This window comes from Columba livia, chromosome 2, assembly GCF_036013475.1.
Source record: "Columba livia isolate bColLiv1 breed racing homer chromosome 2, bColLiv1.pat.W.v2, whole genome shotgun sequence".
Classification (NCBI taxonomy): Eukaryota; Metazoa; Chordata; class Aves; order Columbiformes; family Columbidae; genus Columba; species Columba livia.
The window spans coordinates 72,045,462-72,069,571 of NC_088603.1; the positions used below are offsets into that span (position 1 = coordinate 72,045,462).

Sequence of the window (24,110 nt, forward strand, 5' to 3'; positions counted from 1 at the left end):
TAGGAGATATTTTTTTTTCACTTTGGCGTCCCTCCTAGCAATTGTCGTGCTGCCTATTCATAGTTCTCAGCCTAGAGGAACTCTGGCCAGGCTTTATCTTAGTGGTCTGTACTGCTATGGTCACCAAAACAGTTCAGGCTTATTCTTTTGAACAAAATTAATTGTCATTAGGTTATCTAGGAGTTTGACTCAGACACTGTATTTTTACTAATAAGCATCATTTTGAAGAGCTTGTGTTTAAAAAGAGTTGTTATCTAATGCTTACTGGCAGGTTTTGAATCTTACATCCCTGTTGAGATTGATTTCCTGTACATGCCTAATTACTGATGACACAGTAAGATATAAGCTAAAGAGCTATCTTGCAACTGCAAAAAAAAAAAAAGAGGAAAGCTTTAAGCCAAGTTCCCTTTGGCTTAAACAGAAGGAGGCTTCGTTTTATTTCATTTAGTAAAGTCACCATGGAAGGATCCTCCTACAAGAACTTGCAGTAATATAAGGATCGTGTACAAAACATGTTCAGACACCAAACAGGGCAACTCCCAAACTGTCTCTGCATTTGTAAACATGCTTCACATCTGCCCAGCTTTGCAGTAAGCATGAAACATAAAACTTAGGATATCTGTCTCATTCATTTGAATGGATGCTAATTCAGGCTATGGCTTGATGAGATGAGGGTTGCAGCTGCAGGTGGCTTGAGAGTGTTTTATGGAAAAAATAACCACAAACCTGAAAGAGTAAAGATATTTTTATTAAAAAAAAAAAAAAGTTGCCTGATCTGATTTGCAGTTCAGACCTGTGAATAGTTGTTGGAGCAACTGCAGTCACTGCTAGCCTTTTCCTGGGATCAAACAACAATCTTTGGTCTGAAGGATGTTCACTGATGATGAGAAAGTGGAGGAAGGCAGAAAAGCTTCTGTTTCACTGAGGTATGTGTTCTTTATTCCAGAGTATGTGTGAAAATGGCTAGGGAGCCCTTATTGGGATGTACATTGAAGTTTTCTGTAGCCACTACAACTGCAGATTGGCCTGCTTTAGCAGGTATGCTTTTCCAAATACCTTGTAGAAAATCTTGCAGTGAGAATGGGAGTATAGTGGTTTATATGGATGTAGAGTGGCACAGCTTATCCCCAAGTTAGGATAATAATAATAATATACTCTGTCAGTAAAAAGCAGTTTTGTACCAGCATAGAGACCTGTACAGCAGGGACAGTACTCTTAAAGACCACATAAATAAAAATAGTAGCATCTACCTATATTTGGTACATAATTATGATGTTTGGAGAGTATATGGAGACTAGGTCTGAGATGTGTGCTGCAAAGTGAGTGGCATGAGATGACCTTAGTTTGTGGCCAGGCACTAAATGATACTCCTAGTTTTAAATGTTAGTGTAATATTGTAGGCACTGCACTACTAGTTAACAGATCTTCTGGACCCAGCTACTGCAACAAGTTTTTGCCCACAGTTGCTTATCACTGTCCATTCTGCAAGTTACACTGTCTCTGCAAGTTACATCTCTAAGATTTACTGTCAGAACCACTGACCTGATTTGCATCGTGCACGTCAGTCAAAACGTTTTCCTGTACATCTGATTATGAAGAAGAACATCTGTCCATAGCCTGAAGCTTTTGGCTGGAGTTAAACTGTGTCAGGTGCAACAAGAATGAATTGACCAAGACTGACCTGGACTTTCATGAGTTTGGGGTCTGAAATTAAAAGAAAAACATATAATAGTTTTACAAGCTTCTATGCTATTTGAATCTATAATTATAAGCACCACTAATCATGCCATCATTCCATTACTTTCACACTTTTGTTTATATAACTATTTCCTCTCTCCCCTCATGCTGGTTTCTGGTCGGATATTCCAGCCGGGCACACTCATTTCTATGTGAAACGCTTTTCTTTGTGTAAAGAATTTACACAATTTTCAATGTAGAGACAGTAAATCTGTCAAAAGTAAAACATTTTAAGCACAGCTTCAGGGGTGCTGCAGCCTCCTTTTGTTTTATGATGTAGATATTAAATACTATGTAGAGAGAACTCTGTGGGTATTTTGGCGGGCGAGAAAGGGGAAAGTAAGGCACATCCTAACAGGTAAGGTGATGTCTGCTGCTTAAGGGCTTAGAAATGCCTTGACCTTCTGTCTTTGGCAAAACTTCACTTTATATGTGCTCTGTGGCTTGTGTCACAGCCATGTCCCAACCTTAACTTTAGTGTGGCTGCATTTCAGCAATGTGGTGCACCTAGGTGTCATGAATTATTATTTACACAATAGCCGTATCTGGAGGCTTCATCAAGGACTGTAATCCATTGCGTTAGGCACACAGTAAATACGCTGTGAGAGGCTGTCTCACACTGACCATCTCACGGTCTAAAACCAGCAAAAGAGCAGGAAGGGAAAGAGAAACGGAGAGCTGAAAAAATGTATCCAGGGTCGCCCAGTATGGCAACACGGCAGCAGAGGTTCCTGGTAACGGGTGGTGCCTGGTTTTGTGCCTTCCCAGCAGTGAGTGTTGTGTCACCTCATGCTGCAGAAGGTAACTTCTGGGTCAGATCAGTGCACAAGGTTTTTGCAGGGCAGCTCGGGTGACTTTTCCCACTGTGACAATTTAAGAGCATTTCTCACCCTGCGTGACTGCCCTGTCCTACTGCCAGAGTGACTGTCCTAAAGCCTGAAGCAGTGAATAAAGGTAAATGTGCCTATGTAGCGGTCTTTCTAGGGCAAAACCCAGCCTTCAAGTTTCAAACTGCTTGTATGCAGCAGATCAGTGGTACTGCTGGAGGTGGGCCTTAAGTAGTGTCCACTAGCCTCAACCATATGTTTCAGGTTAAGAGGTGCTGTGCAAAAGATATGTCATGTTGGTACTACAGCTAATTTTCTAAGGGAGCTGTGTGTGAGAGGTTATTTTTATTCTTTGTTGTTTTCCTAACTCACAAAAATGTTCAATGTTCTCCAGACTACAATAGACTTGATTCACACTGCTAATGGATATTTCTATTCATCTCCTTAATAGGAGCGAGGGAGCAGTGACTGGTCACCCCCCTGCAATGTCACGATCCTTTCTGAACCTTTTGAATGACTAGGCTGGTAGGAAATGACAGCAGAGTGCTGACAAGATTAGCACTTCTTGATCTTCGTAGTGTAAAAAAAACCCAGGACTAACTCATTGTTCAAGCTTCTCAGTGAGTAATAGGTGTTTTATCATCCTTTCAATTAGAAAGTATTTATCAGGAATCTTTGCTAGCTCACTGCATGAATTGACCTGTCATTCAGTCTCAGCCCTTGGAACTGGTAATTAAGTTTAGCAGGTTGCCTCAGCAGCTCTGATTGAGATATGTGGTATGTTTCCCTGTGAGCAGGCAGACACTTTGGGGTTTCCTTTTAAGCCATTGCCGACTGGTAACCTTCCCAAAGGAAAAGGCTTCAGGAACAGTGAATGAAGGGTTCCCAGCAGATGCTTGCATATCTCAAGTACATGCAACCATCGAAGCCTTGCAAGCAGAGTGCAGTGAGCCGCACAGAGCTGCTCCAGCACAGCTGGGATTGAGCTGAGGTGGCACTGGGGCCAACCTGATTTACCTGTGGCCGTGGGACTGGAACAGCTTTACTTTGAGTTGGTCGATGTAAACTGGGACCAATGCAGAGTGCTCTCTAGCCAATACCTGCTTCATCTCCAAACTTTCCAACTTCCCTGCTTTTGGGGCTGTAAAGCAAACCCACACTTCATTCTTCATGTTTAGATATGTCAACCTTGAAGTTTAGGCATGGATATAAAACTCTGAAATACGAGTACTTCTTTGTGTTGAGTGAGGGCTAAAGCAAGGCAATTGCGGTGAAGCATGTTATGTGTAATGAAATCTAAAGATCAAATATGCTGACATAGTGTACCATATGCTGGTACACTTCTCCTCAATGCCAGCAGAGGACATGTTTTATTGACAATGTCAACAACAAAAAATAAGCAAGCTGGTCTCCTGCTGAAGGAAGTTATTTAAGGAGTTAGACCCTTAGGAGAAGTGACTGAACTGCAATGTTACACCGTCATTTGCTGTGTTAGCTTGAGGGCCATGCTAGCAGAGCCACAGGTATTGCCAACATTGAGGCTGCATGTCTGCTGCTATCTCTTGGCCTGCCAGGTATTGTTTTCTTTTTCAGATGAGAGGAAATTTTCAGACTGCTTATGCTGAGATCATACTTCTAATAAAGGACCTTTTTACCCTCCTTGTCTAAATCTTTGGTTGACACTAGTTGATAGAAGCTGATTTTCAGTAGCCAGCCCACTGATTTTTTTAAGCAAACTTTGCTCTTAAAAAAACCCACCCAACCTTCTTCACAGCTGCCAAGGGGTACAGAAATGCCAGTGTCCCCATGTACTTGCTCCAAAATCAGCTTCAAATTGTCTGGTTTGGGGTTTTGGAGGAAACGTGCTATTTGCAGAGTTCACTGAACCTCACAGAAGATTTGGATTAGAATTTGTCTGGAGCAGCCCTGAAATATTCCTCAGCGTTTCTGAAATATTCCTTACTCTGTTTTACCACAGGAAACATCCTGAGGGGGTTTTTCTGCTGCTTCTTTTTTCCCATTTCACTTCAACAGGCTCGTCTCCATGCTGTCTTAAGAAGACCACCTACATTTTAAAGAAATAAAGACCTCCATGAAAAAGACCAGGCAAACTTGATATGTAAGGGTCAGTTCCCCACAATATTTATGTAGTTGTCTGAGCTGGTCTAACCACAGAGTGGGGGGGTAAAAAAAAAGCGCATTATCATGTGATGGCTGGGAGGGAAACCTCTATTAAAAAACAACAACAAAAACAAACCCCAGCAACCTAAAAGTGATGGGAAAAGTGCCAAGGAGAGGAAAGGAAAAGGACTCTGATATTTATGAGGTACAGCAAATAAGAGCACCGGGAGGTAGCACTGCTTACAAAGTATGTGCTTGGTGACGATAAAGCAGACATACTTCTTTAATTTTGGAGTGGAGAGAAAGGACCCTGCCTAATATGATTTATTTAAGAGGTTCCTCTGTGTTTCTAAGGGGTAAAGGTGGTCCTGAGTATGAAAAAAAAATAATGATGGAGCTTGGGCAACAAAGTATGTTTTCTTCCTTGAAACCACCTGGAGGTTCCCTACAGCCTCCTGATCCCTGAAGATCACATACATTAACTTCAGACCTGAAAAAAAAGAGAAGGAAAGAAACCCTTACAATTTGGAGCAAAGGCCGCTTTTCCTCACCAAGGCATTAAGTAGGGACATAAATTACAGGATATCTGTTTCAGGCCCTTTTCAATATACGGCTCCTATAAGAGCTCCAGAGTAAGATAATCCTCTGGAGATCGGAGGCAGCATGTTATTAGCAGAAGCTCATCGGTTACATTTACTGGTGCCTGGGGTACCTTTATGCTGAAGTGTTAGTATCAGCTAGAGAGCACATAATCTTTCTCCTGAGTCTAATTATATATTCAACGCACAGGCAACAGAATATTCATGTGTATTTAATTAGTAAAAAGATTATGCTTTAAACCCACAAAAGCAAGGCAGTAAGAAATAAGGATGAAAAGTCAAAAAGCCCTTAAACTGGTCATTTATCTAATTACATCAGTGACTGCCTGGGAGTCCCCAAGCCCCAGTGTGAAAGATACCATAAAAATATTAAAATATAAAATCCATAGTTAAATAAACTGCAGTCAGAGTGAAAACTTAGGTCTCTGTTATGCTTAATGACCAGTTGAATTCCTCCTGATCTACGCCAGTTCATAAGGAAGTGGGAATGTGTATGGTTTGTGTCTGCTCAGCCCCTCAGTTGGATAGCCTATAATGTTTGAGATGTGGGCAAAATACCTTCTGCCATTTGTAAAAGCAATTTGTTATCTGCTTTGGAAATTTCTCATTTACATTTTCCCATTACAGAATATTAGATCAAGTTCTCAAGGATTTGCAGTAAAGTTAATAGCTAAATTAGGGGGTTATATTTAAATATAAACTGTAAAGGCTTTCACCCTTAAAAATAATGCCTTTGTTTTATCTTCTCAGCTGAAGTACTTTTGTGTGTGTGTGTGTGTGTGTACGTGGTAAATTAACTGGATTTTGCAGATGCTTTCTGACATCTAATGACAGCATGATTGCTATATAAAGTTCCAGCAGTTATATTTTTACTACAGAGCCTCTGGCTAAAGAATAGACCTGGGAGTGGGGTTGAACAGAGGCACCATTTGTTTTTCTCCCGGTTCACTCACTGCCTCGCCCTGGGCAAGCTCTTCCAGCTGAGATTTTCAGGAGTGGTCACTCATTGCTGAAGCCCTTTGGTGTGACATTATATTTTTAACACATTTCTGAGTATCGACAGCCCAAAAGAGGATGGTGGGTCTCTGTCCAGGTGATGTCCCCCCAGTCAGGCGTCTCTGAGCTCTAAGAGGCGCCAGGGACCCAGCTTCATGAAGCTTTAGCTCTGCTTCTCACTGCTCAAGGGGTATAATGCCTTCATCTCAGAGACATTTTGGTTGGAAAGGACCTCTGGAGGGACACCTTCAAAGTAGGGTCATCTTCCAAGTTAGTCTGGCTTTTTCCTTGGCCAGGACAGGGACCTGCAGATATGACTTTCCCAAGGTATGGTCTATGGTATGTGAATTAGTGTAAAGAGAGTGCGAGACCAAAAGGAAAAAAATACCATGAAGCTAGCTGAAAATCCAGCTCCTAGAATTAGAGGAGTTAAGGGGATTCAGTCCTGCTTTAACAGAGTTCAGACAATTAAAATAAGCCATTGCTATCAAGGATTAACCAGCTCGGTTGGGATGGTTGATAGCGAATGCCCTCCAGTGAGCTGTGACCATACTGATGCTGCATCCATGGCCTATCTTTTGGAAGCTGCAGAATTTCCCCAGAGACGGGTGTTAGAATAAATCTGCTCAGTATCCCCAAACTGAAAATTTATGAAGGTTCCATCCTGGAAAGATGGGAACTCAGTGAAAGCAGAGTAGAAAATAGAGGGCCTCTTCATGCTAAGCCCTAGCATACAAAATAGCTATTGTTTCACTTCATACATCTAGGCTGGGAGCATCATGCCATATGCAGAGCATGAATTGGGATACAGTGAATTTATTGCTTTAGCAGTTTATAAAACCATCACATGTCTGTGCATACAGTGTGTGGAATTTGTCGTGCACAGACTTAATTTTTTTTTTTTTTTTCATTTGAAAGGGATCCCAAAGAATGCAAGATATTGAGGGACTGATTGGAGATCTCTACGTAGAGCATGGGACCAGGAAGCATAGCTCCTGGGCTGTGGTCACTTGCCCTTGCTACAGGCACTAATTGTGGGAAGTGTAGATGGCCCTACCTCCAAGGTCTCCTCCCAGCTCTACAAATAAATGCTAGGGGATTTTTGGCCAGCTGGCCAAACCCAGGTCTTCAGGAGTGTTTGGATACATAGCTTGTCTTCGGTACTTCGGTGCAAGTAAATTACCTCCCGTGCTAACTCTTCAGTGGAGGAGATCTGTTCAAGCCAAACTTTCTTCCTACTCACCCCTCCGCAGCTCCTGTCATTTGGAGGTGTAGCTGGGGGCAGAGTTCCCGTCAATGTGTCTTTTGAGGAACAGCTTGTGTGTGGTGGCATGGCTGGTCTCTTCCTACCTAAAGCTGGTGGGATATTGAGGAGGAGGGAGTGAGGGTGCAGTTTTATTGCAGGCACAACCTCTGGCCATAAATTTGATCAATGGGGTGTTTTCTTGTCCCAAAACACCATCTGCTTGCTACTGTTTATATTCCATGCCAACCCTTGCACATTCAGGCAAGTCTGTGCTACTGGTGGTCACAGCCAGAATGTGGTCAGTATTGGGAACCAGGTGTGCAGAAATTGATTCCCAAGCACTGAGAAACCAAATCAGGCAGAGGTGGAGAAAAAGCAATGTTTTTCTGGTGGCCAGCCTGTTTCAGGTAGGCTTCTCCAGCTTAGAGGCTCAGGCTTCGGGATTTATTTTCTCCCTTTTAAGAATGGGAGAAAATAAAGAGTCTAAGCAGGGTCTAAGGGGGTTACGTAGGGCTCTGGGCCTGACTTTCAGCAGCCTTTAGCACTCCTCACTAAACCCATCTTTGCATCTCGGGAGGAAGGTGGCCTCTGTTTTCAGAGCCCTTCAGGCTAAATTAACAGAAAACTGCCAACGATTCTGGGTACTCCAAGTGTTTATGCCACTTATCTGCTACCTAAAGATGGAGTTTTTGAAGGCAGTTTTAATTTTGTTTTTCTTTCAGCTGCTAATCTTAAAGTTGCAGGAGCCTGCGCTCACGGGAAAATTGCACCAAGTTACCTCAAAGGCCTTTAAATTTTAGTAAGAACCATGTGGGTGCCTTCTGCATCATGCAAGCAAAGCTGAAAGCTCAACTGGTGCATCTTTCTCGTAAAGACAACACAGTGTTATCTTGATGAGAAAATAAAAAATAACATTTTATGAGAAAATTTAAAAAAAAAAAAAAAAGGAAAGCCTGGGAACTGAGAGGACAGTGTTACAAGTGAAGTGTGAACTTGCAGCTTCCCACCATGCTCTTTCACTTCACTTTTTCAGCCCATCATGAGAGCTGGAGCAGTGGGCAGCTGCCAACTCTGCCCATCTCACATCCCCCTTGCAGGATGCTGGTGCCGAGCACCCCTCTGTGGGGAACCATCCCTGGTGTAAGTTCTGCTCCCTGACAGGCACATGTGAGCGCTGGTGGGACTCTGGAGGGCAGACCTGCCACTGGATGGGTGAGGAGGATGACTCACAAAAGCCAAATTTCTGCCCTGCTGGCAGGCAGCAAAGCGAGCAGTGATGCTGCCAGTCCTCTGCAGGGTGATATGAGCCTCCCCAAGGCAGCCCTTTGTCCCTTGGCAGGAGGATAAGGACGAGGTGTACATCACAGCTGGGTTTCCATGTGGTAACCTGCGGGCCTTTACCTCTGAACAAGGTTTCACAACCGGCATGGTGGACAAACAGATGACTTCTGTGCTCACTCTTGTTTTCACACTTAGGCTTGCCTGATCATTCACAGAAGTCGGTGGGCAGCAGATTTCATGTGTAACTGTTGGTTGGTGATAAAAAATGAGAAAACAAAAATTATTTGGAAAAGATGGGCTGCCAGGTTTTGCGTTGCTCATCCCTGAGGGCTGTGTGTAGGTGTGAAGCACCAAAGGTGAAAATCTCAGCTAATGCCATTGGCTTCAGCTTTCGTCCCCTTACTTTTTTATTTCCACCATTACTGGATAGGATGAGTTAATCCTGTGGACACCCATATTCCACTACTCTTCTGCAGGATGCTTCCCAGTGTCTTTGTTGGGGTGAGGATGAGGGCTTCCTATGAAAACCAGGTGCAGCTCAGCCCACAGGACTCATTACCACCTCTGGCATCATCAGCGTGCCAAGGGATGAGTGAGGAGGCTCTTGCAAGAGGAGCACTCATGGCTTGCAACTGCAAAAATCCCAAAGCAAAACAGTGGAAATCTGGCTGGATAAATGTGGAAAGCGTTTGGAAATAAACACCCCACGGAGGCGCAGCCAACCTTTTTGAAATCAGTTTAAAGCAATCGGCAGCTGAGTCCTCCTCCACATGGGGTGAGCCAGCGCGGGGGCTGGTGCCCCCTGTGAGGTGTGCAGGGGGCACAGCGGGTCCCTCTCCGGAATGGGAGCCCCCTGGGGCTGTCACGTGGAGATGCGACATGGTAGTGCCAGCTGGTTGTGCTGGAGGCCAAAAGTTTCCCTTCCCAGGGGCTGGAGCAAAGTTGAGGGGGTTGAGCAAGCTGCTGGGCCAAGGCTGGTGTCCCCCACCGGTGGCACAGGAGGGTGAGGGCACACTGGGGCTGTGCAAGACGTCGTCCTGCGTGCGTCTGCCTCGCAATGCTTCCGAAGTGCTAACATGTTTTACGATGCGATGCGAGTGAAACAAAATAGTGGCTCCTGGCTCCTCATAACTTGTGTAAATTCCAGATGTGACAATCCTTTTACTGGCAAACGGAGCTGTTTATCCCCACGCTCTCCCCGTGTTGAATTAGCTCCTGCTAGGAAGAGCTTGCTGAAAATGTGCCTGCCTTGCTACTAAACGGCTGCATAATTGTCCCTCTGCCCCTTCCCGGAGCTGCACATAAAAAGTGCAATCCAAATTCCTGGGCAAACCATGCAGGGCCCTGGAGAGCGCTTCCCACCCCCCTTCAGGAATTGAACGTCATTCCCAAAGGATAATGCAGGATTAGGGCAAGGGGAAAATTAGTGGCTTAAAAAGATCTGAACTGCAGCAAGGCTCAGCAAAACGTGTCCTTCTTCCCACCACTGGCCCTCTCTCTCTTTTAATTTTTTTTCCTAATAAAGTTTTTCTTTCTTGCAAGGGGAAAGAGGAAAGGGGGCCTCCAGATTGTGAAACGGGCAGAAGAGGAACAGCATTAGTTCCCTGACAGGCCCCAGCCCCAGCACAGAGGCAGCCCGGCCTGCCACCACATGGCAGCACACATGGGAAACCTTCCCCGACCATTCCTTGCCCTTCCCCACTCATCCTCCCCCTCCTCCTCCTCCTCTCCCTGAACACACAGGCGCTAGTTATTAGGGATTAGGTGGAACAGATGCATGTAAGATGCTTACGGCCTTTTCCAGACACAAGGCCACTTTCCGATCAGCTCAGAGGAAACAGGGTAATTAGATGGAGTCGCAGGCAGGGAGCAGGGGGAGAATTAGCCTGTTACCCAACCAGAGACTGCAAGCCCACCTCTTTCACCCCCCCTGCTTTTCCCCCTTCCATTCCTCTGCCCATTCTGTCATTTCAAAGTTGTCTTTTTTTTCTTTCTTTCTCTTTTCCAGGAGGCAGCTGATGCCGGCTGGCTGCTGCCAAACAGGTCAAGCCTCTGCAGCTGAAACTGCCCGTGATACTTAAGCTGGACGATGAATCAGCTGTGTCCTTTAGAAAAGGCATCCTCTCTTTGACGTGCTGCTGGGGTGTTGTGTCTCCCCCCCCCGCCCCCCGTGTGCTCAGAGCTGCTGGCTGATGACAGTGGGTGGGCTGATGAATTTGGGTTAACTCTTCCCCCTCCCCCTCATAAACCAGCTTCACCTGCTGGTGAAGTTATTGCCCCTTAAGCTGGTGATAGCAGCTATAGATGTCTTGGAGGAGGAGTGCTGGGCTTTGAAGGGAAAGATGCCTTGCTTGTCGTTTGTCTGCCTTTAAAAGCATATTAAGGCAGCTTTAGCTTGAGTGCTCTGTGGGTTGAAATTCTGAATGAGAACAGGCTGATCCCCAAAAACATCTCAGCTTTTGGGGTTGCTGCTCCCTACCTCCTGGACTACAACTGCCCCAGACCGGGGGGCTGCTATTCCCTGGCTGCGTTGTGCCTGATGGCTCTGTGATGGATCAGGGGATTTTTCTTTTCCAGCTTTTAGGAAAGTTACCCGAGTGTGGTTACACTTCAGTGTGTGTTCATCTTTAGAGAGAGATTTTGCTGGGTAAAGTCCTCTGAACGTGGAGACCCCTTCTGTCGCCACTATGCACAGGGCAGTTGTGACAAGGTAATGGTGATCAGGCAGTGGGGGCGGTGATTATGGAGCTGGCTGTTGCTTTTATTACCGTCTCCTCCCACAAGTGCCTGCTTTGCTTGTTCAGCTTCTGAGGCCTGCCTGTACTGCTGTTTATTGGGAGAGCAATGCTCTTCTCTGAGATGTTTAGTTTGAAAACCATCAAGATGTCCCCAGGGAATTTGAAAGGGGATGTGCTGTGTCATGAAAGGCGGTGTTCCCTGTGGAAGGTTTTTTTGCAAAGTTGCAGGTCAGCTGGGCAGTAAACGTGAAGGAGAATCACCATCACTGCTGTAATCAACCTGGCCCCAGTTTCCAGGCAAAGAAACTGGCTCTTGTCTGAACTTCTCCAAACGAAGATGCTGCTCCTCGCTGGTGGCACCCTTTTGCATACCCTATAGATAATTTTTTGGAGACTGACATTAACCTCTTCTTATAAGTACATACAAGCACTGAGTGTTGAAATCCACTCAAGGGCTGGATGGGAAATTTCTGACAATGGTTTGCTGTCAGGAAATGCTGGTTCAGCAAGAGGAAAAGATGTCAACTTCAACACTAAAAAAAAAAAAAAAAAGGATCAGAAAGAAGCACATACACAAAAAATACACTATTGAAAACACTCTCCTGATGGCTTTTTGAAGCAGTGAGTTTTATTTTTCAGTGCTCCATTTTTATTGGTTTTTGACATGCGGGATGGATGCAGGTAGAGCAGTGGCTGCACCATCTTTTTCCCTGTGGTTTTGCTCAGTACATAGTAGGCAATAGCTTCTGCACACCCAGTGCATCCTTCCCTGCAATACTGGAGACTTAAACATCATGGACAGAGGGAGAACAACTCCCTCCCACGTCCCCTCTTCCTCAAGGGAGAGCAGAGCGCTTCTGTGGAGTAGGAAACCTCTGCAGGGGCATGCTGGGGTCTGTCCTGGAGCCAGCTTATCTCCTCCCCTGACACCCTGCACTCCTGCCTGTGTAGCTTTGCTGATGACTGAGTAAAGCCATCGGCTCCCCCCGGGCCTCAGCATGCTGCTTGTTTATGTACCTCCAGTTCCTTAGGTCTGGTAATTCTGAAAACCAGCATCTTCCCTGAGTGTGTGAGTCTTCACAGGAATACAGAAAATAAATACCCAGAACAGGAACAAGACATGGGTGCTCTGGAAGAATAAAGCTGTGTTGCATGGTAGATATGTGCAGTGTCAGTTACTGTTCTGCATTCTTTTTCCTGTCTGCCAAGTACGTGATGTTGAAAAGTCAACAGACAAAAAGATGTATGTTGAAGTAAAAACCTAAGCAAAACAGTAGTCGAGAGTAGTTCTGGAAAGAGGCAATGAAAAAAATTCCCCCATATACGTGGCTTTGCAGGGCACTTGTTTGGGTCAGGACCACCGCAATTACAGTTAAAAAAGGACCACAGTGGTGCGCACATTTTAGTATACATTGCCTAAATAGATTATTATTGTTAGATGGCAATTAAAATGATTGACTAGTCTAATCTGTGTGCTGGTATAGTGCCAGACATCAGAACACCAGTTTATGCACTTCCCCTTCCTGCCCGTGTTGTTTCTGAAACAGGACGGTGTTTAGATGGGTTTGTGGAGAATCCTGGCAGCACATAGGACAGGACTTTTCTTGCCAGCATCAGGCCACTCATGCCCTGAATTGCCCTCTGGGAAGTGGGATGGGGAGAGGAGAAGGAACCTGGCACTTCCCATCCCCTTCAGTGAACAGGGGCAGGCTTGCGCTGGATGGCAGGTGAATAAACCAGCCCAGATGCTCACACATGGCCCTGTGACTGCTCATTCCCAGGAAGGAGAGCTAGACCTTTTCTGAGGTTTTCTTTGGCATTTTGCATTATGGTGACTCTCCTGTCTCAGGAGTGATCCTTGTATTTTATTTTCTGTTTCCAGCACTGCCACCTAAGGTGGAGGATACAGGAAGTGGCCATCATTATTATGGTGACAAGGATGTATCCTTTGAGATTGTGGCTCCCCTCAGCTGGCATACACAGGATGCTGTGACTGGCCTGCTGCGTTTTCTTGGGGACCACTGAAGTGAGTACCGCAGTGCTAGCATGTGACGTATATAGCTCTGTGATGAATATACTGGCAGAACCAACATGTTTTACAGAGGTTAATTAGAGGTTTGTAGCTGTTATTTATTACCAGGACAGGCACCGCCTACACGTGTCCCTATCTCTTATTGCAATAGCAAGGCTTGCCTGGAAAACCTGCTCATCTGCTTTTCCCCAGGCGCTCTCTGCTTTCCCCCTCTTCGCAGTTTCTCCGGGCCATGCAGCCCATTTAGCATTTCCCCGAGCTACAGGGGACAGACTGAATGTCTGGGAATGTGTGCCACCTCAGATGACCTGAAACGGCCTGCTGTTGTGGTGTTGTGGTTTTTTGTTTGTGGCTTTTTTTTTTTCTCTTTTGTTGTTGTTATTGTATTGTTTTTTGTGTCTTTTTTTTTTTTTTTTTCTTTTTCCCTGCCACTGGATCACTCAGCTGCTCTTACTTTGCATCTCCCTCTTTGTTACCTGCTGGGGCATTTGTAGCTGGAAGCATGTTGGGACAGGGACAATTTGACACAAGTGTGTACAGCACAGAGGAGCAGTCTGACCTGCCTAAAGGCTCCATGCGCTGCTGCCCTAACGACAACAGTGATTTTTCATGCATGTTATTGGTAGAAGGAAGTAACTGCAGTAAGCCACGTTTTAATCAGGAGCTGGATTTTTGGGGGCCTTTTGCCTGTTTGTTTTCCTCTCCTAGTGACTTGCCTTGCAGCCCTGAGCCTTTGTCAGCCCTGCTGGGGTCTGGCGTTTGTCAGTCACTTGGAAGATGGGAGCTTAAGTGAGAGCTTTTCCCCAGTTGCCAAACGTAGTCCATATTTAGGGAGGCTTTTGGTCGCAGCCTCAGAGGAGCTGTTGGTGTTCCTGCTTCTGGGTCGTGCCCCTGCCAGCCTGGGAGTGAAAGAGGAGGGACAGGGATGTCCAAGTCTTTTGCTGGATAACACCTCCAGCACATGATGCAGTTGTTTTGCAGCTTGTGCATGCAAAGGCTGTTGAAAACCAAAGGGGCATGGAAGAAGAGGAAGAAACATTTCGTTTCTCCTCTCCCCTCCTCTGCCTGTTCTTGTGCTGCTGTTCTCCTCCTCCTGCCCTGCTCCTCAGCTATTTGGCAGAATCGCTGCCCTTGCAAATGTACGTGACTAATCTGTTACTTGAGGAACGGGGGGGGGGGAGGCAGATTCACAGGCACGAATGACCCAGGCTGTCAGGAAGCTGATGGGATTCTCTGCTGGAAAGAGTTGTGTTGTTTTTGTTTTTTTTCTTTTTTAATTTTATCTTTTTTTTTTTTCAGAAGGGTGCTCCCCTGGTTAAATGATGGGAGAGATGCTCATCTGAGTAATAGATGGAATGCGTACAGTCTCTGTTAAAGAGGTGGCCATCTTCTTCCCAGCCCTGGAGGCAGATGTGCTGCAGCAGGATGGAACATCCTCCTCCTTTACTCCCCCCCCCCCACCCCAATATGTGGATGCGGTTCCCTTGCAGTGGCATGGCTCCATTAGCCACAGTGCGCTCGCTTGAGGAGGGAGTGCAGAGGCTCTGGAAGGTCTAGGTGTGAGATCAGGGCAGATCCTTACTTGGTTCATCTCCTAACCAGCTCACGCAGAGGCCCCAGGCTGCAAAACCTGAATACTCTGACCTGAATACAGCCAGGTGCCTGTGCCGCAAGCCTGGTCCTCGCCTCCCTCCACCACTTCTCTTTGCTCTGTTTCAGCTGTGCATCCTTAAGTGATTCAGGGGCTTGGGGCCAGAGGGCTCTTTGCCTCGCCGAGCTGATCCCGAAGAGAAGGGGTGATGTGCCAGGAGGTCTGGGAGGCGAATGTCATTTCATCACTTTTCTCCTGGGAGAGGTAGAGGGATCCAGCATGGGAACAACAGGGGTGGGGGGCAGGGGTTAATGAGGAGAAACGGGATAAATTAAAGCAGGGAAAATGTAGGCTAAGTATTGGGGGAAAACATATGTTTTATAATAAATATTACATGTTTAAGTGCTTGCAAGCCAAGGATTATTTGCTCACAAAAAGAAAATAAGTAAATTCCAGAGAATGACTAAATTATTGGACACAGTTCCTAACTAGGTACCTAGAAAATGTGTTGAATCAGGCTGTCAGTGTGAATTCCCAGCTCTGGAAAATATACCCTAGGGAGCACCAGCTTTCCTGGTTTTCCACTGATCATAATGCCAAAGTGAAATCTCCTGAGGCTAAGTGCTTGCACATTAACTAACTTACAGTGCCATCTAGCCCCATCTGAGACATAAGACGTTTATGAGTGGTTGCTAATTTTGTTCCTGTAACCGGGAGGCTGAGTCACTTTAGCTCGAACCCACCTCCTAGGTCATGTGCTTGTGGATGTAAGTGTATCTTGGAGTACATCCCTACGTGCACTGGGATGTATTTTTAAAGACTTGTCCACGAGTCACAAATGTAAATGCCTGACTGGGAGCCATCCCAGCTGGACAAATACAACATGTTTTCACAGCAGCTTGATGTTGGTAGGGCAGCTCGGTGTTGCATAGGTCTCCCTGACGCTTCCCATTGATAAGACCTTACTTTGGATGGCTTAGAGATTTGACAGCCTGCAACTTCTTGGGCTGGGAGCATTGGATGGTTGCTTCAGGCTCTTTGTAGGAAACTTCCCCTAGAGCAGCGTTTGTGCCCTTCCCGAAGGCTGGCTATGGACCAGTGTGTGGATTTGCTCATTCTGGAAAAAAAAACAAACCCAAAACAGCAAATACAAAAGCGATAGCGCTGCTGCTACTGTTCATCTTGTGAAACACGGTGTGGGCAGAGGGCAGTGGCTCTGGCTCCTGCTGCCCACGTTGTGCTGTGGCTGCATCCCTGCGCCCTTCACCATCCTCACCCCAGATGCATTCTCCCCTGAGAGACGGGGCCGTGGGGCGAGCTCTCATGTCCCGCCAAAGGCCACGGAGTGTAGAGAGATGCCATGGGCTCCCTGGTGCAAGGGCTCGGGGTCCCCTGACATCTGAGAGAATCCTAAAGTTGCTCTGTTGGCTCTTCGGGCATCTGTTTTTTTGCCTGCGTGGGCTCCAGAGGGTTTCAGGGGGTGTTGCTGGGGGCTGTGGGTTTGGTGCAATGTTGTGTTTTTGAGTCTGCTAAGCTTGTGTCAGCCTTTCTTTTCTGCCTTGCAAAAGATTAATGCAGGGAAGCTGTCTAGACTGCCAAAGGTAGCGAAGTAACCTTTTCCTATAGAGAAAAACACCCATTATCCTATCTGGGCTTGGACTACAAGAGTGTTGTTTTGTACTTTCTCCTTTATGTTTCTTTTTTTTTTCTTTTTTTTCCTTGTGTGCTCACAGTAAAGTCCATAGCCAGACATATGCTCACGGCCTGGAATGAAGTCGACTGCAATTACATCCTAAGGGAGTCGCTCAACAGGGGTTTTGTGAAGGCAGGACACAGGCTTTGGTGGATGGAGCCTGTTGCTGCTGCACATGTGCTGTTAGACCTCCAAGTGCACTCACTCTGCCTTCAGCTTGGTGGGAACGAGGAGCAGAAGGCCCAGAAATACAGCCAGTCTGGTGCACATCTGGAGACAGTAACGTGAGGCAAAGTGTGCACCTCCTGTCCTCGAATAGGGTGTTTTCTTGCATTAGCTATTTCAGCACATCCGCACCAAAATGCTGCCTTTTAAACGTGCTTGTGCCATGTTCCCTGTGCTCCATGTCAGTCTGAACGTCCAAGCGTAAAGGTGCTTGGAGCTGGGTTGCAGGGTCTGGGCCTCTCTCTGTGGTACTTTCAACTTACTTCCTTCATCTCCAAAAGGAGCAAGAAGCACATGCTGTGGCAACGCAGTCGTTTAATCCAGGCTGGTGAAACCTGTTCTCCAGATGAACAACTGACGGATCATTTGCTCCGTAGCTCTGCATATGAATGCAATGTTTGCTGGGGCGGCTGGATATTGGTGCCAGCTTTCCACTCGTTTCCAGCAAAGCCAAACAGCAGCCTGACCGTGGATCTGCTTCCAGTTCCTTCCAGGCTTGTGAAGCTCGGGATGGGAACGTGTTTGCCTGGGGAGGCAGGTGATACCTGAAAGGGTGCAGCCAAAACTAACAAAGGTGTGTTCAGAGATAGACGCAGTCTGATCTTTAGCCCCTGATACAAACCCTACTTTGGCTGGGGAGGCTGCTCTGCCAAGCCTGTTTGTAAGGGTGTAGCAGCCTGGCAGATTGCTGGGGATGGAGGTGCCAGCAGTGGATTGGAGCGGGGCGGCATCTGCTGTTCTCTCCCCTACAAGTGCTGTGAGCTAGCAGAGGCAGGAGAGAGGTGCATCCCCTGTTTTAGGCCTCTAAAGTCCTCTTGTTCGAATGCCAGATGCGAGGGGCTGGTGCATGTCATTGCACATCATGCAAGTGCATGTGCTTGTGTAGGCTTTTCTGAGTGCCTAGCACTGGAAAATTTGTCCCCTCCCAAGTGCTGGAGGTACTCCCAGTGAGCAGCCTGTCCTGCTCTGCTGCGGGAGGCTGCTAGCCCTTGTTTGCAGCTTCTCTGGTTTCAGCTTCTATCTCTCTTCCAGATTTTGTAACGCGAGGAGCCTGGGCTGCTGAGTAACAGCTGACAATCTCATGGCCTGGCTGATGGCTCAGTGGCGGCTCACTACCAGGGAGAGGACTCTGGTGTGCTCCTGGTGGCAGCCACTGCTCTGGCAAACAGCGTTAGAAACTTTACAGGTGAATATGCGATGTTTATGCAGCTGTTTTCTTTCTTTTTGGCTTAAGGAACAAGCCCAGCTCTACCAGGGCCCGTTCATGCCCCATGAATTTCTTGATCTGCTTGCGTTGCCTCTGAGGATGGAGAGATGAAAGAAGCTGCTTTCATTTGAACTGCAATTCAGACTTCTTTAATTTTTTTATTTTTTTTTTTTAAGAAGGGTACATGTTTAATATTTTTGGGGCCAGCACTGTGAAGCTGGCTCAGGCTTCAGAAACACTTTCCAAAGTTTGTTGTCTGGAATAGCATGCTCTAAAAATGCATTGCGTCACGTTGCACTAGCCGGTCCAGCCTCCTACTGTGGCTGTACAACAGGGGTTTCCTTTCAGTTCAGAGGACAGTGGTCTCATGCATCTGGTTGCAGAAGGCCCCCTTGCAAGAGCAGCTCTCCTTCCAAGCTTGATTAGCTTGGCATCATCTGGACTCTGTGAGGCAAGGAGCTTTGAGGCTTCTGGCTCCAACTTCATGGTAGCCCCATTTGCCTGCTGTTTCGATCTGTCTCCCATCTATAGCTCTAGCTGGTGTAGGTGGTTTTTAATGGACAGATTTTATTGATCATAGATGGTGTCAGATTAACAAGCTTGGGGGTGTGAAGTAACTTGGTCACCTACCAATTGGTGGGGGTGGGAGAACAAGGACCGTTCTCCCAACTCCCACGGCTTTGCCAGTGCGACGGTCCTGGAGCAATCAGTCACCTCTGTGGATGAACTCAGTGTTCAGTTGAGGGTTTGACCCATCAGCTGGGGCTGTGAAATCTGTTCTGGCTGCCATGATACTTAACTACTGTTTTGACTGTTTTCAGCTGAAGCCTAGCAAAGGCATTGGAAGCCCTCACTGGTTGATTTGAATGTGCTCAGGATCCATACTGGTTTAGAATCCTAAGATCCGTATTATGATCTGTATTTGTTGCACATTGCAACAGTTTCTTTCTCTCTCTCTCTCTCTCTCTCGCTCCCTCTTATGCACCTCCAGCGCCTGGCTCTGTGCTAGACGAAACCCCGGGGGTGTTCGGGGAGTGCAGGTCTGGGCTGTGTATCACCCTGTCGCCAGGACTGAGCTGGGAGAGGTCAGTACATGTGCACACAGCCCAGAGCAATGCGTGCTTGGGGGGATGGGAAGTTTGAAAGGATGACTGGTATTTTATCTGCAGTTTAGCATGGCTTAGGTTTGTCAGCAAGACACCACAGTCCTGAAATTTTAAGCCTGAGGCAGAGCTGGGAAGAACAACCTAGAGCTCCTGAGTTGCTGTTTAGGGCTTTGGATACAGCTTCGGTCCAAGACTCCCCCTTCTTAAAAGCAGAGAGATGTTGAAGTGTGGTATTTCCATTTGTTATGTGAAGTCCACTCAGACCTATTCACCCCCTTGCCTTTCTGCCTTTGCTTTTTTTTTTGATGGGGGGAGAGGCAAGCATTAATAAGGAAGAGAGTAAATCTTGCTTAAAGTTTTTTTTTCTTGCTGCACCAGTGTCCCACCCCATGGCCTGCACTAAAAAGGCAAAAGCACTCCTGCAGAGCAAGTTTAGCAGCGCACAAAATGATCTCTCTCCTCCTCAGAGCCCAGAACTCCCCCATCTCACCAGCCTTGTAGCCCAGCTGTCCCAGACCCCAGGCAGCAGGGACAGATAGCAGCAGGCTGCTCGCCACACTGCAGCCCCAGTGATGGAGCTGATAATGGGAAGGATTTCTTGGTACAGTATGAGGATGAAGCCTCTGAAAAAATATTGTCTAGTTATGGTGGGAAGAAAGAAAAATTAAGCAAGCACGCACACGTTCAACCTCAGACTCACGTAACTTTGAAGGGTTTGGTTGTGCCTGAGTTTTTTCTCAGCTGCTGTTCCCTGGCCTGCTCCCGGCACAGCTCCACCGCTGGAGCAACAGCTGGACAGCTGACATGCACCATGACACTGCCAGGTCTCCTCACTGCAGATCAAGCCTTGCACTCTGATACTTGGGGATTTCCTTGAAGCCCTTGTGCCTCTCTGCCAGAGTGCTGAGATGGCATGAGAATCTTGGCTTCTCATGGAAGAAAAAGAGGAGGGGTAAAAAAAGCTAATTAAGAAAGAAAAGGTTTCTAGCGCTCATGATTGTGTAGGGAAATTAAAAAATGGGAAATGAGTGTGACCTATAGTAAAATAATACAAGTATATTCTATGGTTTTGCCCCTAGTGGGGCTGTACGAATTGTTTGGATGATGCAGGGGAGAAAATAGAGCCACACTCAGCACTGCAGCCTTGTTGCCACTGCTGAAAGAAGAGCAGTGAAAACTTATTTCACCACTGTGGATGCCAACCCGTAATAGGCAGTGGCTCTAGTTGTGGTGGTTGGTGCTTCCTATGCCTGGCTGCTCCCTTTTGCCAAAGTTTACTGCAGTGGTGGTGGTTGCCCAAGGAAGGGTATGGTGCTCCATCACAGGTTAACTCCTAAGTCTTAGGATGCTTTGGTAAGTGAGGTGCTAGTCCAGTCTGTGGAAATCTTGGTCTTGAATTATAATTTCTTTTAAGTGTTAGACCTTGCCTGCAAAAATGAAGTTTTTCCTGGACTCACTTTTCAGTATTGCTGCTATTCTTTCCATCCTCTATCTTCATTGCTTCCACTGTGGGTACAGAGATGTGAGCTTTCAATACCTGGAAGTTTCCATCCTGTTTGTTAGCAGCACTCTGCATGAAAGAGACCATGAGAAATTGGAGATGCTACAGGTAAGCATCCGAGAATTAATCCTCCCTTCCTCAATGAGGCAGTGTGTTTTTGCGGTGGAAAGAGGACTCATGAGTGACAGAGCAAAAAATCAGCGATTACTATTTGGCAGGAGATACTTAAACTTTGTCAAGCTAGGCAAGTATCTCCATTGTGGTCTCTGACTCACAATTCAAATATGCTGGGAACATTTGAGGGGGCTGGGTCAGTTCTTTAAGCAGTGGGAAAAACAAGGCTTTAATACATCACGGCGTAGCTTTGGGTCTGTGCTCTACTGTTTCTGCTTTTCTTTGAGGAAACTGGTGTCACTAGCAGGGGGGAAAGGGAGGTATTGTGAAACCGCACACACATGCACATGTGATTTTGATCCCTCCTAACAGTGTTGCAGACTCATTTGATTGTGGTGGCTGAGCGGAATCGCTTCTGGACAAGCTTGAGAAGTGAGCCCATGCAAACCTCATGAGGTTTGACAAGGCCACGTGCAACGTCCTGTTCCTGGATCAGGGCAACCCCCAGTATCAATACAGGGTGGGGGATGAAGGGATTGAGGGCAGCCCTGCTGAGAAGGACGTGGGGGAACTGGTGGAGGAGAGATCGGACATGAGCCAGCAATGTGCACTTGTAGCCCAGAAGGCAAATTGTATCTTGGGCTGCTCCTATGAGGATAGCCTGAGAGAGTTCGGGTTGTTCATCCTGGAGAAGAGAAGGCTTCAGGGAGACCTTATTGTGGCCTTTCAGTACTTAAAAGGGGACTATAAGAAAGATGGGGACAGATGGGGGCCTGTTATGATAGGACAAGGGGTAATGTCCTCATAGGAGAGGTGTTGCACCCCTCTGGTCATCTTGGTGGCCTCCCCTGGACCCTCTCCAACCGGTCCATGTCTTTCCTGCGCTAAGGGCTCCAGAGCTGAATGTAGGACTCCAGGTGAGGCCTCACCAGATCCTGTTGCATGAGTGAGAGCAGCTGCTGGTGGTGGGGTTGCCCCTCTGTGCTCCTCCAGCTGGAGGCAAACACCTGCTCAGGGATGCTTCCTGTTAAATACAGTTGTGAAGCAGGCAGATGCTTTCAGCCTGTGGATTTGCACTTTCTGCTTCTGGGAGGGGCTGGAGGGAGAACAGGGAAAGGGCGCTGGAGGAGTATGGCCAAAAAAGAGCAAGACCAGGCGAGGAGCAGCCATATGGCAGATGAGCTGTTGGCTCCGTAATTAAGCCAAGTGCTGGGGATGCGAGAGGCTCGGCTGTGCTCAGTTCAGAGCCCGGCTTCCTGTGTGTTCCTCCCCACTATGTTTCTAACCAGAAATTCCATCTTTGACCCGAAAAATCTTCCAGATGAAAATTTAATTACAGAAGCGATGTATTCCCACAAGAAACTTCATTGTCAGCAAATAAGCATTGTTTTTGGTGAAAAACTGTTTTAATCATGCAGACAAAAACCTGGCTCCCATTGATTCCATGCTAGAGCATTACCCTGGTAAAATCTCTAGTGTTTTGTTTAATAAAAAATTATTATGATGTGCAATTAGCATCCAGTAGGCGTATAAGTTACAAAGAATTGTCACCAACATTGTGGTCCTCCCATACTGGATACAGTTTATCAGCAAGTTATTAAATCATGACCTATGTTATGCCTGGGATTTATAAAAGGTTACTGGCGCTGGAGAAGTGGGATGAAAGAGACATGGGAGTGTAAACCCAGAGAACAAGATTTTCTTTCCTTTGTGCAACAGATGCCTGCTTTCTGCACAGCGAAGGTGCGCTTTTCCTCCAGCTGATGTGATTTGTAACACAGACTTTGTAAATATTTTCCATATGCAAAGGTCTTCACCCACAGTTGTTATTGGTTCCATATTTACTCGGGATCTTCGCATGCAGAGGATGGATTTTGGCTTGCGAGGAGGAACTTCTGTGAGGCTGGACCGTTTCCTCTCGCACAACGAGTCTCTTCAGGATTGTGCGTAATGCACCGAAAGCCTGCTAGGGCCAATGTGCTTTTCCGCGTAACAGAAAACTTTGCAAGCTCGTTAATAAAGGCCAAATAAAATAAAGCTGAGAAAGTCAACATGTTTGAAAAGATACGCTGCTCTGGAAAAGAAGCGGAGATGTGGTGTGTATTTATGTGAACAAAAGAAGTCTAAACTGTAAACTATAATATATCTGTTAGCTCATTAATGTGTCTGATACTGACTAATTCCAGGGGTGTTCCTGCTGCCCGGCAGCAAAAGTGCAAATAAGTGGACAGCTGTGATTTAGTGCCAAATATTTAAACACATCGTGACAATTCAGGCCACCCACACTCTTAAGTAAATACAACTTCTGGAGATTCATTTCAGACTGGACCGAAGTGCAGAGCAGCCACTTTCACGTGCATCAGGGCCAAATGATCTTCAAGTATTTGAGGCCAAAGTTTGCCCTCTGTTACAGCCTGGGAGGCCTCCCCTTCACTCCATGTAGTTTGCACTATGTAGCTGAGGACAGAGCTGACTCTTGACTCTAATCTGACTTTTTCTATCTTACTAAGTATAATTTTGCATATAACTGTGAATGTAGAACAGATCTGGACCTGATTAGCTCCTGAGTCCTTGACAAAAAGCCATAATTATTTATCCAGATGATTTTTCTTTGTCTCTCTTTTATTTTCTCTGCCCTTTAAAACCAAGGTTTTAGTGGGCCTGTAAAAGAGATACATAAGTGTAGATTACAATGGTTTAAAAGTGTGAGGGAAGCCCTTCCTTCTCCTCAGCAGGAGAGAGTGCTTGCTAGGTGCACGCCGAAGTTGTTATCTCTAGACCCTTGGGCAGGGGTGGCTGTGGATCCGAGGGTAGGAGGGAGGATATTTCCAAGGGAACACTTAGCCTGGGTCTCCCATTACAGATGTGAAGGACCTGTGATAGATATCTTTTTTCCCAGTAAACTGTGAAATCTGTGCTGGTGGCAATATCTGGGGCACAGGGTTCTTGGAGGGGGGAGGGCAAAGCAAGGGAATATGAAAAAAAATACTGTATTTATCAGGGTAATCTAGTCTAGAAGCAGAAGTAATAATACATTTTAATCACAGTCATATGGTTTTGTGTTATTGCAGGTCAGAATTAAGGCTATTTGTATGC

The 24,110-nt window shown here is 46.4% G+C and overlaps 1 long non-coding RNA gene across 1 annotated transcript in view; it reads left to right on the forward strand.

Annotated features, from left to right (window-relative positions):
* Positions 1 to 23,171, forward strand: part of LOC110366324 (uncharacterized) — a 47,089-nt gene extending 23,918 nt beyond the window's left edge. Inside the window, exons 3-5 of the long non-coding RNA XR_010470286.1 lie at positions 13,428 to 13,571; positions 14,877 to 17,660; positions 18,119 to 23,171. This is a non-coding gene — a long non-coding RNA (uncharacterized LOC110366324). The remainder of the gene's footprint in view (positions 1 to 13,427; positions 13,572 to 14,876; positions 17,661 to 18,118) is intronic.
* The last annotated feature ends 939 nt before the right edge of the window (positions 23,172 to 24,110 follow it).